At 42.5% G+C, this 12,116-nt stretch overlaps 1 protein-coding gene across 1 annotated transcript in view; it reads left to right on the top strand.

Moving 5' to 3' along the window:
- Positions 1 to 12,116, top strand: part of ERN1 (endoplasmic reticulum to nucleus signaling 1) — an 82,785-nt gene that overhangs the window by 755 nt on the left and 69,914 nt on the right. The window lies entirely within an intron of this gene.

Below are 12,116 nucleotides of genomic sequence, written 5' to 3'. Positions count from 1 at the left end.
TGGGAGACGGCGCCGGGCGGGGAGCGAGCACCTCCCGGCCGGCCGGAGTGGCGGCCGCGGCCGGCCCCGCCGAGGCGCACGCCACCCGAGGGGCCTGGCGGGTCAGCGCGCTGTCACGGGCAGCGCTTCCCGGACCCCGTGCGCTCCAGTACAAGTTTGTGTCGTCCCGGCGGCACCTCGGGGCCTCTGGAAGGCCCCGCGCGCTTGGGAGGCCATCCCACCTGCCCGACCCTTCCCACAGGTGGGCGCCGCCTCTACCTGCCGGAGGCCGTGGGGCAAGGATGCAAAAGGGCCGTGTAACCGAAGGGCAGGGAATGTCTTGCGTTTATAAGCCTGGTTTGAACTTTTAAAAATGCGAAAACTTTGGGAGGCACATGCAACTGGGAATGGGTAAGCATTTTTACCTGTGAGCTTGATTCTGCTTACCTGCCTCGCACGTTTCTAGGTCTTCAGAGGCAGGAGGCTTCCTGCACCAAGATTTCGTTAAGGAGGTTAAGCCGAGGGATTTGCCCTCTTTTTAAAGATCCCTTGTGGGACCGCGCGGTAAAGCCGCTTCAAAACTTTAAATGAAAGACCGTCTCCTCCTGGGAGAGCGCGGTGGAGCTGTCTGAAACACCTTTTCATCTTTTCCTGGAGAGAAGCTCCTGGATTACATGTATTTAACTGTTTAAGGCCTTTACTCAGGCTATGGATTTGGGCCCCATAGCTGGGGAGGACATTTTGTGGACAGACTTGGCTTTTTTTCTTCTGGTTTGAAGAACCTAAATTAGTGGTTTAAAAAAAAAAAAACAAAACGCATTGTTCAGGATGTGGGGTATGGTACACTGGCCAGGTTCTGTTTAATGACTTCCACTATGTACTCTTTAATATGGTATATCATGTACCAGCTGTCCAGGTGGAGGATTGACACGAGTGTACCTAAGGGCCACAGTGGGAACTCCTTGGAGGTTATACACTTTTGGTAAATAATAGTCAGTGCTCTTGGAGTAAAAAGAATTTGGAAACAGATAAGATAGAATATAAAATCATCTTTTTCAGATTTGAGGTTTTTTTTGTTTGTTTTTAAAGGAAAATTTGTACATACTTCATGATAGAACTCATGTAAGTTAACTTTTTCTTCCAATTCAAAAAAAAAAAAATCCACTTTCACAGCTAGGGTCTTGTTTTGAACTTGAACACTTGGCCTTAAATTGCTTGACTGTTGTTTGGTACCTGTTCATAAATAAGAGTATAAACAGAATGACCAAACAAATGATATGGAAATCGATCATTTCATATCACAGCCTAGGTATACATGGGCTTTGGGTTTTGCTGCATATTTCCATTGGCTGTTCTTTGATGGATTCTAGTATTTTAGTTATTGAGTAACTTAGAGCCAAAAATAACTATTTCGCTTTAGTTGGGACTATAGTTTCAGTTTGTGTAAATATTTCCAAATTGTATTTAGAAATCCACCCTTCTCAAAGTTCATGGTAAAATATCCCAGACCCTTATTAAAAAGTTACATTTTAGTGTAACTGCTTTGTAAGTAAAATGTCAGAATTTCACTCCCAGAATTATCTACCAGTAAAAATTTTGATCCCCAAACAGAGTGAGAATTATTATTTTAAATTCCAAACGGAACTCATTGCTGAGTTTGCAGTTAAACCAGGTCCTGCAGAACCCACCGGTTGTAAAATTGGACAAACCTGAGTTCACACTGGTCACTTGCTAGCTGTGCCCTCAGGCAAGTTATTTTACTTTTTAGAGAGTCTGTTTCCTGATATGCGAAATGGGGACAGCCAGCACATGTGAAGGCACCTTGCATATCATAGGTAATAAATGTAAACTCTCCCCCCACCAGATGCTTTTCACTGTCATTATTTTTGTTACTGCTATAGTGTACCTCTAGGAGGAATACTTTTCGATGCTATCTCTCTTTTTCAAAGGTTTTAGTTTATTTATTTCTTAGGAATCTCTACACCCAACATGGGGCTCCAACTCATCACCCTGAGATCAAGAGTCGCATGCTCTTCTGACTGAGCCAGCCAGGCACCACAGTGCTCTTTGCTTTGATCGATGAAGTAACTAGGGCATTGGAGGCAATACTGTGATTTTTTTATTTTTCAGGAGAGTGTGACTGATTGAGCCAGACATTGACTCATAGGCTGAGACTCTAGGCTACCATATCCAAAATGCAGTGACATCGGTGTTGCTAACTTTAGGCTGTCTTTTGTTCATCCAAATTGTGCATATTTAGTGAGTGTTTTCCCTCCTTCTTAGACCTGGATCTTGTTCCTAATGTTGGTTTGTGTTACATTATTGCTGTCTTCTAGTCCTCATTTAATGGTGTTGCCACTTCTGTCAGGTACCAAAGAGATCCGCAGCATGGGAGGGAAAATGCTTTCTTCAGCTAGAATATATACAATTTCTTTTGTTCAGCCAGTGTTTTGGCTTTAGAGGAGAACAAACAATGTCACCGAGAACTAAGGGCCACGTATGTACAGAAACACGCTAAGAATATCATCGGAGTCTTAACTAGAAACGTACTTATCATTTACTCAGATAGTTATCGCTTGCACAAATTATCCCACTAGGAGATATCAAGTATTTATACTGAGGCCATGAGGTGAATGTTTCATTAAGCTCATATCAGGGCTGCCGATCATGAAATTGGACTGTAGTTGTGCACGTGTGTGTATTTTATGTCATTAACTTGCCTGGCCATTGGGCTTTCCACAGTAATATAGCTTCTCAGGGCGCAAGAGAAAATGTATGAGAGTTCCTCTTGAGAGAGTTCAACAGTGGACCATATTTCTGAATGTAAAACCAGTGAAATACGCAAAGGTTTCTTGTCTGGACAGAATAGTGCCACCTTCATGGACCTGGGAGAGAGAGTTATTTGCCCACTTCGGATTTTGACTCCCATTTTTCAGGTTGAGGAATCTTTGGATAATGATGTCATTTTTCACTGGAAACCTCTGGTTTGGGGATCCAAAGTAATCTTTAGGTTCAGTATTGTCCACGTGTTATAGTGATCAAATGTGCTCCTAAAGAGATGATATAGGTGGGAAAGATGCAATGTATCATTTTAATGGATTCAGTTTTTATTATGCACAAATAACTCGGGGCCTGTAACCTAGCAATATGATTAGAGTGTGGTGCTGGCTTTAAAAACAGGGACAGTGAATCATAGTTTGTGAATAATAAACATGCTGGTTGGCTGTATTTCCCAGGGGTTGGGGATTTTTTTTTTTTTTCTATCTTTATCTTCACCTATATCCCATGTTTGGTGTCAGACTTTCCTGCCTCAGAGCAACACATTCTTAGTGATGTTTAAGTGAGTGCAGCAGACAAGAAATGGACTGGGGAAAGTAGAACTTTTAAAAGTAATCATAAGCTCCCTGTTTGCATTTTTTCAAAAGTTTTTTAAGTTTATTTATTTTGAGAGAGAGTGCGTGCACGCACAAGCAGGGGAGGGACAGAGAGGGAGAGAAAATTCTAAGCAGGGTCTACCTGTCAGTGCGGAGCCCAACTTGGGGCTCCATTTCACGAATCATGAGATCACTACTTGAGCCGAAATCAAGAGTGAGAGGCTCAACTGACTGAGCCAGCCAGGCACCCCATGTTCTTTTTTTTTTTTTTTTTTATTAAAATTAAGCTCTACACCCAATGTGGGGTTTGAACTCACAACCCTGAGATCAAGAGTCCCATGCTGTACTGACTGAGCCAGCCAGGCACCCTCTACATCACTTCTGATTATCATGTGATCTTTGTTCATGTACGAACACAGCAAATACTACAGTATAAAAATATGTGTTCTATATTTATGTTCTGTTCCTCCCCCCCCCCCCCCCCAGAACGATTAGGACATTTTCTGAGTATGTCATTGAATTTGTCACTTTTACTAGCACCTTAGTAAACAGCCATCCATGCCAAAAGCATTTGAGCCTTCTGTGCCCAGTCTGAGGTTGGGGACAAGGGTCATAACGGACCAAGATCGATATGGTATAGTAAACCATGCCTTGCATAGTGACCACCCTACTGGGGTCATATAAGTTGTTTCCAGTTTTCCCATTATTATAAGGAGAAGTGTATTTCCCTTTCTTTTTTTTCTTTTTTTTAAAATTTTATTAGTTTTTCTTTATTTTTGAGAGGCAGAGAGAGACAGAGCGTGTGTGGGGCAGGGAGGCAGAGAGAGAGGGAGACACAGAATCAGAAGCAGGCTCCAGGCTCTGAGCTGTCAGCACAGAGCCCGATGCGGGGCCCGAACTCACAAACCATGAGATCATGACCCGAGCCGAAGTTGGACGCTCAACTGACTGAGCCACCCAGGTGCCCCATGTATTTCCCTTTCTTTAAATCTTTTGTATGTCTGATGCTTTCTATATGATAACATGGGAAGATTTTCAAAAATTCCTCAAAGTAATCATATTTATTATAGAAATGTTAGAAAGCATGGATAAGTCTAAATTAAAAAAATAAACGAAACAACAAACCTGTAATCATACTACCCAAACATTACCTCTAGTAACATTTTTAAGAGCTTGATTGACCTATAATTCACATATCCTACAGTTCACACATTTAAAGATGTAATTCAGTGGTTTTTAGTATATTCACAGAACTGGGCAACCATTACCCCAATCAATTTTATAATATTTTTATCATCCCCCAAAGAAACTCCACACATTCGCTATGACTCTCCATTTCCCACTCACCTCCCAGCCCCTGGCAACCATGAATGTACTTTCTTATCTATATAGATTTGCCCTGGACATTTCAGGTGAATCTTAATGCATGTGGTCTTTCGTAACTAACTTCTTTCACTTAGCATAGTGTTTTCATCCATGTTGTATTGCTGTTTTGTTCTTTTTTATTGCTGAATAATATTCCATTATAATGGATATACCACATTTTGTTTATCCATTTTTTTAAACGTTTATTCATGTTTTGAGAGACAGAGGGTGGGGGGGAGGGGCAGAGAGAGAGAAGGAGACACAGAATCTGAAGCAGGCTCCAGGCGCTGAGCTGTCAGCACAGCCCGATGTGGGACTTGAACCCATAAGCTGTGAGAGCATGACCGAACTGAAGTTGGACACTTAGCCAGCTGAGCCACCCAGGCGCCCCTGTTTATCCATTTTTAAGATGATAGACATTTGGTTGGTTGTTTGCCCTTTTTGGCTATTAGGAATAATGCTGCTATGAACATTTGTGTACAAACTTTTGAATGGCCATATTTTTTCATGTTTCTTGGATATATACCTAGGAGTGAGACTTCTGGGTCATATGGCAACTCTGTGTTTAACCTTTTAAGTAACTGGCAGACAGTTTTCCAAAGCACCTGCACTAATTGACATTCTCACCTGCAATGTAGAAGGGTTCTCATTTCTCCGCATCCTCATCAACATCTGATATTCTCTTTTTGATTGTAGTCAGCCTACTGGGTGTGAAAAGGTAACTCATTATGGTTTTGATTTGCATTTCCCTAATGGCTGATCTAATATCTTGATATATATCCTTCCAGACATTTTTTTCTGTGCACATATTTGTATAGATAATATTTTTCTTCCCCAAACTGGAGCGTATCCTACATCTTTCTGTGTCAATGAATTTAATTCTATAACATTCTCACTGCTGCATACTTCTCTGGATGCATATACCATAATTTGACCTTTCAGCCACTTAGATATTGAGGCTGTTTTTAATTTGCATTATAAGCAATGTGATAAACCTTCTTGTTTAAGCATATCTCAACTGCCAGATTATTTCCTTGGGGTAATTTCCCAGTACCAGAATTTGCTAACCTTATTTACTCTTGCCCTCTCCCCCCAGCCCCCAAGCAGTATCGGATGTTTTAAAAAGCACAAAACTAACCTTTAAATTGGTTTTATAATAACCATTTTAAAGTAACCCATTTTCTTTTAGCAGTGTGGATTTTAGGTCAAGTGAAAGTGGAATGTTTAGATGTTGTTTTCTTTTCTTCTATTTTGTAGATGTAAATAACCATGGTGGTCTCGTGATGACAACTTATATACCTAAAAGCTGCTGAGAAATGTTTTATCCTGATTTGTTAAGTAACTTGTTTGCAGAGTCCTTTGGTCTGCCATGGTTTCAGATCAGCTTTCTAGCAGATATGGCTCCCATGAGCACCCTGAAATACCTCGGGATGATTCTGTGAGTTTGGTTTTGAGGGTAGCCCATCTCCTGCAGACAAGATTCTTTCTGTAGTTTGTTGGGAGGCCATTAAAATTTTTTTTTAAGTTTATATATTTATTTTCTAGGGGAGGGGGAAAGAGAAAATCCCAAGCAGGCTCTGCACTGTCAGCACGGAGCCTGATGTGGGGCTTGAACCCACGAACTGTGAGATCATGACCTGAGCCGAAATCAAGAGATCCTTAACTGACTTTGCCACCCAGGTGCCCCAGAGGCCATTTAAAATTTTGCCTCAAGACTGTTTATGTATAAATCCAGAGTCGGTGCATTGATTGTCCCTTTTGGAGGCTACAGTTCTTAAAACATATAGCTTGTCCACACAGCTGTTTTTCCTGGGAAGACTCAGGTAGCACTTGACAGTGGAGTAATATGTTTGGTGGTGTTTTGTTTTGTTTTTCCTGTAAACATACCTAAACTGATTCATCCAAAGAAATGTCATGTCTTTCCAAATAATCACCTCTTTAGGGGTCAGGGGTCATGTCATACAGATCAATTTAAAAAATTTTTGTTTTTAGTTTTACTTTTCAGTATTTCACTTAGGAATTTATTTAACCAGTTTAATAATTCAACTTTAAAACAAAGGAACCCTAAAAAAGCAAATATTTACTTTTAAGCCGGTGATCCTTACACAATGTAAAACCTTTCCCAGTTTCCTTCCAGTTTTTGCTCGACTGTAACTTCTACATGGTTCACACTGAAATTTTGATCAAAACTGTTACTCAGACTGATGTATAACTTATTGAGGACACCTGGATCTGACTTTTGGTTTTTAAAAACTAAACACTTGCTATCACTTAGGGGATTCAGCAGTATATTCTTTGAAGGGGATTTCCAAAAAAATTCCACAAATACTGTGAGCATTGGGAGCATATGTGCATAGATGGATAGCCTCCCAAGGTTAGAGTCAGGGTGTCTTAGACTGCTAGAAGGAGTCTTGTGGATCTAGTCCAGTGAGCCTCAGTATTTTCCCCACCTCATGTTAGGAATAGAATGCATATCCATCAGTAACAGTGGGAGTACATTTGGGGCATATGCCATTCCCTCCCCTCCCAAATTGAACAAATGCTCTCTGCCCTTTTCCCCAGAGCAGACAGGTGAGGAAGCCGAGGCCAGAGAGGGCTAGTGACCTGTTCAAGGTCATGCTTCAGTGGTGGAATTGAACTTTGAAGCTGATCCTCCTGTTTCCTCTTGAACAGCAGCTCCTGCCTTGGTTATGTTCTGGTGGGTTTGTGACAACCAGTCAGTTTACCCCAGTCACACCCTGAGCAGGTGACCGATGTTGCTGCAATGAGAGATTGGTTGTGGAGAAGGACTGGGAAGAGAAGAAAGCAGACTTTCTAGTAAGCTTCAGGAACATGCTCAGATAATGCTTTTGTTCATCCCCTTAGGATTGTGGCCTCATACCCTTTGTTCCAGTACTCGAAAGATGCAGCTTTGAGGGGGAAACACTGCCTTCGCCTGAGACTCTCCATCAGCAAGAAGGACCATTTTTAACTCTGGAGCCGAGTCCAGTGATCATGGATAGAGGAGATTCAGGGGCCCTAAGCCTATTTCATAGTTGAAGCTTGTTTCTATACTCAGATCTAATAATATCCAAGCAGGTGCATGTGTTTCAGTAAGATCTTACCCAGAAATGTTTCTGAAATAGCAAAACTGAAAGTTCATTATCTTAGAAGCCTTTAAACCAGAGTTGCTCTTCCTTGGTGCAGTCAGTCTTTGGTACAGAATCCTGAAAAGATCAAACCTTCTAATCATCAGGCTCAGCCTGGTTTGCCCTTGCAGAGGCCCCTGCCTTCCAGCGAGTTCTGGCACCAGGAAGTGGGTCTGTGGTGACAGGAGAGAGAGTGGCCTTGGCCCTTGGACCACAGTGGAGGGACGAAGGTTAGTTCAGGTGGATTTCAGGAGAGTAATGAGGGAGAAAGGAGGGCACCAGGAAGGTGCTCTACGGAGAGAGGGGTATCGCTTCTCTTGACATAGAAGGCAGGGACCCTGTCTTGCTTATCTGCATCCTCTGTGGCATTTAGCATGGTGAGTTGGCCATACCCACTGTAGGGAGCACTCAGCAGATAATGATTGAGTATTCCTTTTTGAAGTTTTTTAAGACCGATAAAAACAAGGGGCTGTTTTATCATCAGGCATGTGCGTTGTGGGTTTCGTAGGGGGAAGGAGGGGGAGGAAGATGTTCCTGTGTCCTTTAATGGGATCTCATCAATAGTATTTCTACAGAGGGAGAGGGGTTTCTGGAATCCTTGCGCGGGTGGCCATGAACCACAGTGCGTGGTGTCCTCTTGATGGGCTCCTCATGTCAGTAACGAGAATACTTTTTCCATTGTCAGACCCCGTGAGATAAATGGTTGGTAATCATTCAAGTCAGTTTCATTTTTCACTCAGCATGATGTTTCATTGTTAAAAAACGAACCTTGATCTAGGGCTGTCCTTTTATGTATAAAACATGATTTCCCTAGTTAGTAGACTAATTTCTAATTATAATTCAAAACCACCCTATTCTCCAGTGGATTATTTCCCCCCCTCTATTTCAGATGAGGGAATAACTGTTCGTCTGGGATGCAGAAGTGTTTGTCATGGAAACTGAATTTTTTCATACATTTTCTGAACAAACAGTGCTGTCAGAATCCTTAGATCCTGATATTGTCATTGACCTACAGTTGGGTCACAGGTGTTTGTTGACCAGACTGAGTCAGATCTCTTTTAAATTAAACGGCCCATGACTCCTGAGGAGCGTCTAAGAGTGAGAGAAACACCTGTCTAGGAGGCCACATCTGCAACTAGGAATGTGTGAAGTTGAGGCAATGCCTCTCAGCCCTGGCTGAATTAGTCATCTAGGGTCACCTGGGGAGCTCATTAAAAACCCTGAGGTGCCACCCAAGGTGACTGAAATCAGAATCTCTAGGAAGGGAGCCCAGCATCCTTTCTTTTAAATAAAATATTATAATTGTATACATATAACTTTAATTTTTTAAATATGTTTTATACATAAGAAGACAGCCCTAGATCAAGGTTTGTTTTTTAACAATGAAACATCAGGGGCGCCTGGGTGGCTCAGTCAGTTAAGTGTCCGACTTCAGCTCAGGTCATGATGTCACAGTTCGTGAGTTCAGGCCCCGCATCAGGCTATGTGCTGACAGCTCAGAGCCTGGAGCCTGCTTTGGATTCCGTCTCCCTCGCTCTCTGCTGCTCCCCCGCTCGTGCTGTATGTCTCTCTCCTTCAAAAATAAACAAACATTAAAAAAAAATTTCAGCAATGAAACACCATGCTGAGTGAAAAATGAAACTGACTTGAATGATTACCAACCATTTATCTCACGGGGTCTGACAATGGAAAAATTAATCTCGTTACTGACATGAGGAGCCCATCAAGAGGACACTACACACTGGTTCGTGGCCACCCGTGCAAGGATTCCAGAAACCCCTCTCCCTCTGTAGAAACACTATTGATGACATCAGAAGCCCCAGAGGACTCTACTATGCAGCCAGGTTGAGGCTGTCAAGTAATTCCCGTGTCTGAATCCTGGACAGAGCAAGTGTGTTTCCCTGTGCCCTGGAATATCACAGCACCAGACCAGACCGGAGACAGGTTTGGCTCATTTTGTAGAGAAGTTGGAACTGATACGTTCTGCCAGTTAGTGGCAGACCTGGCAATGGAGAATTTAGCATTGTTTTTTCTAATACATTGTATTTCCCAACTTTTAAAGAACAGGTAATTCCAAAGGGCTTTTTTTTTTTGAGTACTAGCTACTGAAATTGCTTTTTAAGAAATCTGCTTTAACTGCAAAACTGGCTTTGCATTAAATACACTTAGTTATTGAATTATGAGATGTTTAGAATTATTTGAAATTATGCTTAATGCTAACTAAGTGTTCTTGCCTTCTCTGTATGTTAAGAGCCCTAAGGAATCAGAACAAGACTCTCTTCCAGGTTCCTTTACAGTACCCTCTCTGAGTTTTAAAAGAGTCTGCTGGAGCCAGAGTGAAGCAGCTAAGGGGAGTGGGTATGGAAGAAATTTGTGAAAGGAGTAGGTTCAATAGTTAAAGTACAAGAATGAAGCACGTAAATAAAAAGGAAGTTTCTTATCAGGGTGAGACCATGGATTGGAAGCAAATCGTGAGAGGATATGATTTGTGACACTCTCCTTCCTCTTCTCCTGGGAGGGCTGGATATCTGGATTATTCGTCAGCCTCACAGCCCTCAGGGATTTTACAGCAGGTGCACGGGTAGAGGGCCTGACTGTAGAACGCAGGGAGCTGGCCAACGTGTCCTTTTAGGGACTGGTCTCGCATCCGTTGTGACCCCAGCAATCTGAACGGGTGGTTTAGAAGCAAGGGGGACTCTCTTCTAAGTGTCACATTGACCGAGCTGGACCAGATCTAAAATGCTGCTGGAACAATGGTGACAAACGTCAGTAGGATTGGGAAGTCAGTCTTTGATGACAGCTTCTGCATGGGGCTGGGCATCTGACCTAACAGAGTTGGGTGAACCCCGGGACAGGGGCTGTGTTTTCCAGACTGAACTTCATGCCGAAAGGAAATCCCCATTCTGTTCTCCTCAAGTAGATAGGTAGGTGTACTTTGTCATTTTAACTGTTTTGAAGTGTAGCTTATAGGCATAGTTTTATGTTTTCATGTGTGTTTTGACCCATATGATACACATGTATTTTTTCAGTGAATGGGAGTTGGGAGTTGAGGGAGGGGTTGATGCTAGCCGGCTAGAAGACTTTGGACAAATGAGTTAGATCCTCTCTGTTTCCTCATCCATAGAACAAGGCATGGGGGGGCCTGGTGACTCAGTTGGTTAAGCGTCTGACTCTTATACTGGCTCAGGTCTTGATCTCATGGTTCGTGAGATTGAGCCCCGTGTCAGACAGCATGAAGCTTGTTTGGAATTCTCTGTCTCCCTCTCTCTCTGCCCCTCCCCCACTTGCACGCTCACACGCATGCTCTCTCTCTCTCTCTCTCTCTCTCTCAAAATAAACATTTAGGAAGAAAAAAAAAACAAGGCATGAAACTAGAAAATCTAACCTGGCGTATTCCTGAATGTCTTCCCAAATTAGGAACACAATTCAGGTTAAAGTGACTAGTGCCCCCACCATACAGCTTCACATTCACTCCTACCTAGGTGGTCAGAGACGAGAGGGCTACTTTGTTTGAGCCTTCCAACTTTCCTAGCTCCCGAATGTAGTGGATTCCATGTGTTCATTCATTCATCCACCAGTTTTGTTGAGTGTATATTATTTGCCAGGCACTGTTTGAGGTGCTTGGGGCACATTAATGAAGAAAACAAAGACCTGTGCCCTCGTGAAACTTCTACTTGGTGGAGAGAGTCAAGACACAATAGCGTGATAAATCCAGAAATATATTTGTGGGAAAGTGATAAAATTCTACAGAAGGAAAGAAAACAGAGCAGAGCAAGGGAGATGAGGGCCTGGGAGTTGCCCCAGCAGTGGGCTGTGGTTTCATCAGGTTACACTCCCCTGCCCTGTGGGTCCCTCCCTAACCACTGTCCTCTCCCAGACAGGAGCCCTTCCTGTACTCTGAGTGGCGTCACATCTCACAGTGTTGGGGTTAATATACAGGTTTAGATTCTAGTTTGTTTCACATCTAATCATCTGAAGGACTGGTATTGATGGCTCCTGTACATTGGAAACTCCTGAGCAACTATGAGGTACTGAGTGTAACTATTGGCCAATTTTTAATGACAACATAAGAGAAGGTTTAAAATTCTATTAAGGAAATCTCAGAAACCCCCGCAACTCAGACAGCAGAGCCAGCAAGTCTTTGATTTTTGTGATGGTTCTGTTCCCAAATGTACGTGTGCTTGTATGTATGTCTATGTGTGTGTATATATACATATATATGTTTTGTGGTTTTTTTTTTACAAACGAAATTAAGTCTTTTTTTTTTTTT

This window comes from Herpailurus yagouaroundi, unplaced genomic scaffold (genome assembly GCF_014898765.1).
Source record: "Herpailurus yagouaroundi ecotype Mexico unplaced genomic scaffold, PumYag 206, whole genome shotgun sequence".
Classification (NCBI taxonomy): Eukaryota; Metazoa; Chordata; class Mammalia; order Carnivora; family Felidae; genus Herpailurus; species Herpailurus yagouaroundi.
Note: the sequence above shows the minus strand (reverse complement) of the source record. Positions and strands in the feature narration are given on the sequence as shown.